We start from the raw sequence: 6,895 nt of genomic DNA, 5'->3' as shown, positions 1-6,895 counted from the left end.
TATTTAATTTATTTCTGCTAAATCTTCATTATTTCTTTTCTCCTGACATTTTTGTGGTTTTTCTGTAGTTGTTTTTCCAATTCCCTGAGGAATGATGTTAGGTTGTCCTTTTGCCACCTTTCCATCTTTTTCTTGTGCACACTAATTGCTATTAACTTCCCTCTTATGGCTGCTTTTTCTGTGTCCATAAATTATGGAAATGCATACTCATTATCATTTGTTTCCATAAATCTTTTGATTTCAGTCTTAATCTCTTCAGTATTCATTTAGTAGCCAAGAAGTCATTCAAAAGTATGTTATGTAGTTTCCTTGTATTTGTGTATTTTCAAGGGTTTTTCCTGAAATTAATACCAAGTTTAATTCCATCATGGTTGGAGAAGATGGTGGATATAGTTTCTATGCGTTTGAATCTGTAAAGGCTGGTTTTGTGCCCTATCATGTGGTCAGTCTTCAAGAAAGTACCATGCTAGGCTGAGAAAAATGTATATTTTCTGTTTTTGAGGTAGAAAGTTCTATAGATGTCAATTAAGTCTGTGTGAGTATGCAGCCTACATATGGGAGGCAGTTATCAGTATGCCTCACTGATTACTCACTGGAGCCAGCTGACACATGCCTTACATACCAGAGGTTCTGTGCAAATACTGATTCAAGCTGTTGGAAACATCCTGACCCTGGATAGGTCATGCGATGCCTGTTCTATATAATGTTTATGGCTCACAAACTATCTTCTTTGATGTCTTCTTTGTTGGCATATAGTTGCTCTTAGTATCCTCTAATGATGTTTTGTATTTCTATTATGTCTGCTGTAATGTTGCCTGATTCATTGTGAATTTGGTGTATCTAGTTCATCTATTCATATTTATTAGTCTAGCTAATGGTGTATCACGCTTGTTTATCTTTTCAAAGAACCAGCTTTTGCTCTCATTTATTTTCTGTATAGTTCACTTATTTTCTATTTAATTTATTTCTGCTAAATCTTCATTATTTCTTTTCTCCTGACATTTTTGTGGTTTTTCTGTAGTTGTTTTTCCAATTCCCTGAGGAATGATGTTAGGTTGTCCTTTTGCCACCTTTCCATCTTTTTCTTGTGCACACTAATTGCTATTAACTTCCCTCTTATGACTGCTTTTTCTGTGTCCATAAATTATGGAAATGCATACTCATTATCATTTGTTTCCATGAATCTTTTGATTTCAGTCTTAATCTCTTTAGTATTCATTTAGTAGCCAAGAAGTCATTCAAAAGTATGTTATGTAGTTTCCTTGTATTTGTGTATTTTCAAGGGTTTTTCCTGAAATTAATACCAAGTTTAATTCCATCATGGTTGGAGAAGATGGTGGATATAGTTTCTATGCGTTTGAATCTGTAAAGGCTGGTTTTGTGCCCTATCATGTGGTCAGTCTTCAAGAAAGTACCATGCTAGGCTGAGAAAAATGTATATTTTCTGTTTTTGAGGTAGAAAGTTCTATAGATGTCAATTAAGTCTGTGTGGGTATGCAGCCTACATATGGGAGGCAGTTATCAGTATGCCTCACTGATTACTCACTGGAGCCAGCTGACACATGCCTTACATACTCAGACAACCTTCCTTGGAGTTGCAGAGGAGCAGCATAAGTAAACTTGACCTATGATGCATAATAGGATCACACATGATAGTAAGAAGTTCGTAAAACGTCTACACTAAAGTTCTTATATCTAACTGTAGAACTTCAACCCCATTCTTGAAAGCTTGCAAACAGTTTACTATGCCTGGTAAAAATGTATGAATAAAGAAGTTCAGTATGACTGAGCAGCACAGTTAGTCTGTGCTGACCTGCATCTCTGATTCTGCGTCTTTCTCCTTTCTCTAACTCTCCTTCACAGGAGAAAGACCCCAGGGTGAGCACCAACAGATTATCATCCACAGAGTTTTTATTCTTAACCTTGCCAACAGAGGCCAACATAAAGCCATCTGATTTATGGTATTATTTAGGTCCAGAATCTCATTGCTTACTTTTTATCTCATTGACCTGCCTAAAGAAAACAATATCTCATTGCTTACTTTTTATCTCATTGACCTGTCTAAAGAAAACAATGGGGTGTTGAGCTCTTCAACAATTATTGTGTTAAAATCTATCTCTCTTATTAGATATAGCAGTCTTTTCTTTACATATTTGAGTGCTCTTGAGTTGGGTGCATAGATTCTTATAAGCATTATATATTCTTGGTAAATTAGCCCTTTTACTACTATATAATGCCCTTTGTCTTTTCTTACGGATTTTGTCTTAAGGCCTCATTTGTCTGAAATCAGTATAGCATATCTCGCTCTTTTTGGTTTCCATTTGCATAGATAGCCTTTGTAAGTGATTTAACATTTCTCTCCTGACAATCATAGTATCTTGTTTTTATCTGTGATTTTGGCCAATCTAGGTATGATATGCCATAGAGAGGATTTTCTTGGATTGATTCTACTTGGAGTTCTTTGTATTTCTTGAATTTGAATGTTTGAGTGCCTCTCTAGACTTGGAAGGTTTTCTACCAGAATTTCATGTAATAGATTAACAATGCCCTTATTGGTTTCTTCAACTTCTGGAATACCAATTATTCAGATGTTTTGGCATTATGGTATCATATTTTTTGTATAGTAACTTCAGTTTTCTTAGCTGTTTTCTCAGTCTTTTTGATTATTTTTTTCCTAGGTCAGAAGTTTTGTCTTCTATTCCTAATATTCTGTCTTCTGCATGGTCTAACCTGCTTTTAATACTTTTGAGGGAGGTTTTGATTTCCTGTATTACAGCCTTCATATCTAACAGTTCAGATTGATTCTTTTTTTATGGTATTTAATTCTTCTTTCATATCTTGAAAGGACTTTCTCATCTCTTGGAGCCTAACATCTCTTTTCTCTTTCATCTCATCAGATGTAGTTACCATAAATATTATAAATTCTTTTTCTGACACTTCAGTAATATCCTCTAAATTTTCTCTACTTAGAGATGAGTTACTCTTGCTGGAAAGGTATTACTTTATTCTCTGATCCTTGAAAAAGTCAGAATGGACATAGAACAGGAAGGACATTGAGACTTGCCTATGTGGCTAGATTTGGGTCTGGAAGAGGGCACGTTGACTGGAGGAGTCTTCACAGCCATGAAGCTGCACCCAGAGGGCCAAGACAGCCAGAGATGGAGTGGCCTGGAAGCTTTCTGTCCTGGCTAGCACTGGGACCAGGAAGGGAGCATTTTGGCTGGGAGGGGAGGGGTTCACAGCCATTAATCTGCACCCAGAGGGTCAACACAGTCAGAGGTGGAGTGTCCTAGAAGTTTTCTGTCAGAACATTCACTTTACAAGCTAAGTGACATATATGATTGAATGTATAAAAGAAATTAGAATAAATTTCAATAAAAATAAATATAATTTTAAAATAAAGGTTTTATTAAGTCTATATAAAAATACTTATGGCCACATAAATATGAAAAATAGCCTTATTTGTTTGTGTCTCAAATTACTCTTTTCTGCATTCCTGTATTTTTTAATAAAACTTCAAGAGAACATCTAAATAACTAAATATGCAGAAAGATTTTGTTGAGTAAACAGTTGTAACTAGACCTTATTATAATCCATTTTGATTATAAGGCAAACAATTTATTCAAAACATTCTTTTTCTAGGGACCAGCAGTTAGAGTAATGACTATGTCGCTGGACTCTCACGTACTTTAGCGTGGTTCATGTCCCAGACCCGGTGGCTTAAAACTCACGCCAGGCATGTGTGCGTGAGTGCTCCCGAGGAGGAGGGGAAGGAATTGCTGCGTGTCCATCCCCCCGGGGGCTGATTTCTAGCTTTCTGTCTCTGTCTTTCTGTCTCTCTCTTTCTGGCAAGCGCACGTGCTCTATAGCCAAAAAAAAAAAAAAAACCTCTCAAAAAATTCTTTTTTTTGTATGTGAAGGTTGGTTTCTTTCTTTTAAATGTGGATATAATGATTTTTTTATACCAAAGTTTTGTTACATCAAAATAACTGTGTTACCATTTTAAATGAGAGAATTTGGCATCATCAGCTTTAAAAGAAATACAATAAATATTTTTAAACAAATTAAACTATCCTCATACCAAATAAATTCTTTTTAATGAGTGCCAATTTCAAAGGTAGACCAATCATAAGAAAACTTGGAATGTGAAACACTGAGTTGAATTTAAATATCATCAATGTCTCTATCACCATCTCCAATATCATCAAACCGGATTTCATCATCTCCAGGACCAAATGTGTCTGTTTCATTGATCTTAGCATGTTCTTCTAACCTCATCTGCATTGCACTACAAAATTACATGAGCTTTGTTATCCTGATATTCTTGCAGACCAACCAATATATCCAAACCTTTTTTCTCAGTTTTCCTCTGATGACATAACCTTTTCACATCATCAAAAGACATTGCCTCTAATTGTCCATTTCCCAACATCTTGATTACCTGAGCATACTCTTGTCCATTTTCTTTAAACACCAACTCTGTTTTTTCAGCTTCCATCTCATTTTTACCCCCTGCACCTGTTTTTACCTTCATTCTTGGGCATGGTGGTGATGGAGAAGTCTCAAAACCTTCAACTTCTTATGGGTGGAGGCAGCTGACTACTTTCTGGTGGTTACTACTGGAAAGATTGCTGTGATTAAAACAAAAACAAAAAACTTTTATATCATCTAAATCTTAACATTGATATAGCCAAGGTCAAAGACTAGATGTTAAAGTATCAACATGTCCACCACTGGTCAATAGAATGCAGAAGAAATACATGAATTTAGAAACATATTCTGTTCAGAAGTACCTTCGTCCTGTATGTATCTGAAAACAAGGCAAAGAATGAATTCTATGAGATGAACCACCTGTGCTGAAGACCTGCCTGACTTCATTGACCCAAAAGTCAACATTGTGGTCACTGTGTTACCAAGGATTTTGACAAAGATTAAATTCAATGTACATGTTACATGGTGACAAAGATTAAATTCAATGTACCTGTTCCATGTGGACCCATATCAATGTCTTTAAGACGTCTCGGGAGTGGACTATCTATTAACAGAGGACAAAGCATAATGTGTGGTTTCATCTTAACTATGCTGATTGTCTAGGAAAATGACAGAGTCTCACAATGGTATTATCTGAAAGCAGAACATTGGTACATGGCTCTTGCACCCAGGACCAGGAATGTACCATTTTTTTCCATTCAAAATATGTAATAAATTATCTGTAGGCATGGAAAATGACAGCAATAATGTATTATATATTGTCATTTGAAACCAGTAACTGAGGTTAAAGTGATTTTCTTTCTTTCTTTCTTTTCAGGTTTTTCCTGTAGGACATGTGTACTCACTGGAGAGAGATAGAAAGACAGTGAGAGGGAAAATGAGAAATCACTCCCAAGAAGGGATGGCCATACCATAATCCCTTCTCCTCTTGGGATTTTGGACACACTCCCACATGAGCCCAGCATTATTTATCAAGACCCCAGGTCTAAGAACATGAGCCCAGCATCATTTATCAAGACCCCAGGTCTAAGAATTGAACCACAGTTGCCCATGTGGGAGTCCAGGACTTTAACCACCTTGCCAAATGCTGGCTCCTATAAATTTTAAATATAAACCAGCCTTTTCCCACTCCCAAGAAGGGATGGCCATACCAAAATCCCTTCTCCTCCTGGGATTTTGGGCACACCCCCACATGAGCCCTGCATGATTTATCAAGATTTCAGGTCTAAGAACTGAACCGCAGTTGCCCATGTGGGAGTTCAGCACTTTAACCACCATGCCAAATGCTGGCTCCTATAAATTTTTCTAAACATAAACCAGCCTTTTCCTCAGTTTTATTTCATTCAAATAGCTTCTCTTAAGTTATCAATGAGGAGCACTGCCTTAAGCTTCCTATCACAGTTAATGAATAATTATTCACATGGTGTTGGTAAACTGTCCAGGACCCCATCCAGAATCACACAAGGAATGTAAAGAACTAGGAGAATCTGAGCAATTCCCAAGGGAAAGGGCAACAATTCAGTTGTGAAATAACCCACATGAAGGCATTATCAGACAAAATACAGCTCTTGACATTGATGTAAAGAAACAAGCTCTTAGCAGAGAATAAAAAATAGGAAAAAGACACAAATGGACATATTTAGAATTTAACATACATTCATCAAAATTACAAAAAAAAATCACTGGATGCACACACTAAGAGAATGCAGAAAACAGAAAAGCAGTGGAAAGCTTGGAGACAGACAGCAAGGACAGAGATAAGAGATGAGCAAAAGTCAACAGAGCCAGAGAAAGGTGGGAAACAAAACTAAATTCTGACCTTTTGTCTCCTTAAGATGCCTGTAAGAGAGTGAAAGGGGCTGGTGGGGAACTAAATAGTTAGGAAGAGAATGGCCACACCCTCGGGCAATCTCAGGGGAGGGCAGGAGAAAGCACAGGCCAGGACCCCAAGCTGACACCTCAGAAAGCAGCTGATGAGCCAGAGACTCTGCTTCCCCTTCTCTGCTGGGGAATATCCATTTAAATTTGTCCTTTTATACATGCAATCACTGTACTTTACAACAGCTTATGAAATAAAATTTCCCAGCAAAAATACACTGGACATCAGTCCAGTTCGGGATACTATACACGCTATGGAATACTACTCAGTCCTAAAATACAAGACCCTGGAATTTGATAGAAAGTGGGCACCAATACCTATTTCAGATGATGCCTCCACAACGCTGAGACAGGGAGAGGGGATAAGAGGCAATGCCCTGGCCCTGACTCATAACCCTCAAGGCAAAAACCCTCAGTGCTCAGTGGGACTTTGGGAAGAGGAGAGAATGTACCTCCTAGATTCCCACCAGTCATCTGCTGCAGGCAGCTCCTCCTTCTTAAGGTCAGTCAAGCCCCAGGTTTCACA

General features: G+C 37.4%; 1 pseudogene; it reads right to left on the bottom strand.

Annotated features, from left to right (window-relative positions):
• Positions 1-4,164: 4,164 nt before the first annotated feature.
• LOC102492427 (eukaryotic translation initiation factor 1A, X-chromosomal-like) lies at positions 4,165-4,544 on the bottom strand (annotated as a pseudogene).
• Positions 4,545-6,895: the final 2,351 nt, after the last annotated feature.

This window comes from Tupaia chinensis, unplaced genomic scaffold (genome assembly GCF_000334495.1).
Source record: "Tupaia chinensis unplaced genomic scaffold, TupChi_1.0 Scaffold000343_1, whole genome shotgun sequence".
NCBI lineage: Eukaryota > Metazoa > Chordata > Mammalia > Scandentia > Tupaiidae > Tupaia > Tupaia belangeri.
Note: the sequence above shows the minus strand (reverse complement) of the source record. Positions and strands in the feature narration are given on the sequence as shown.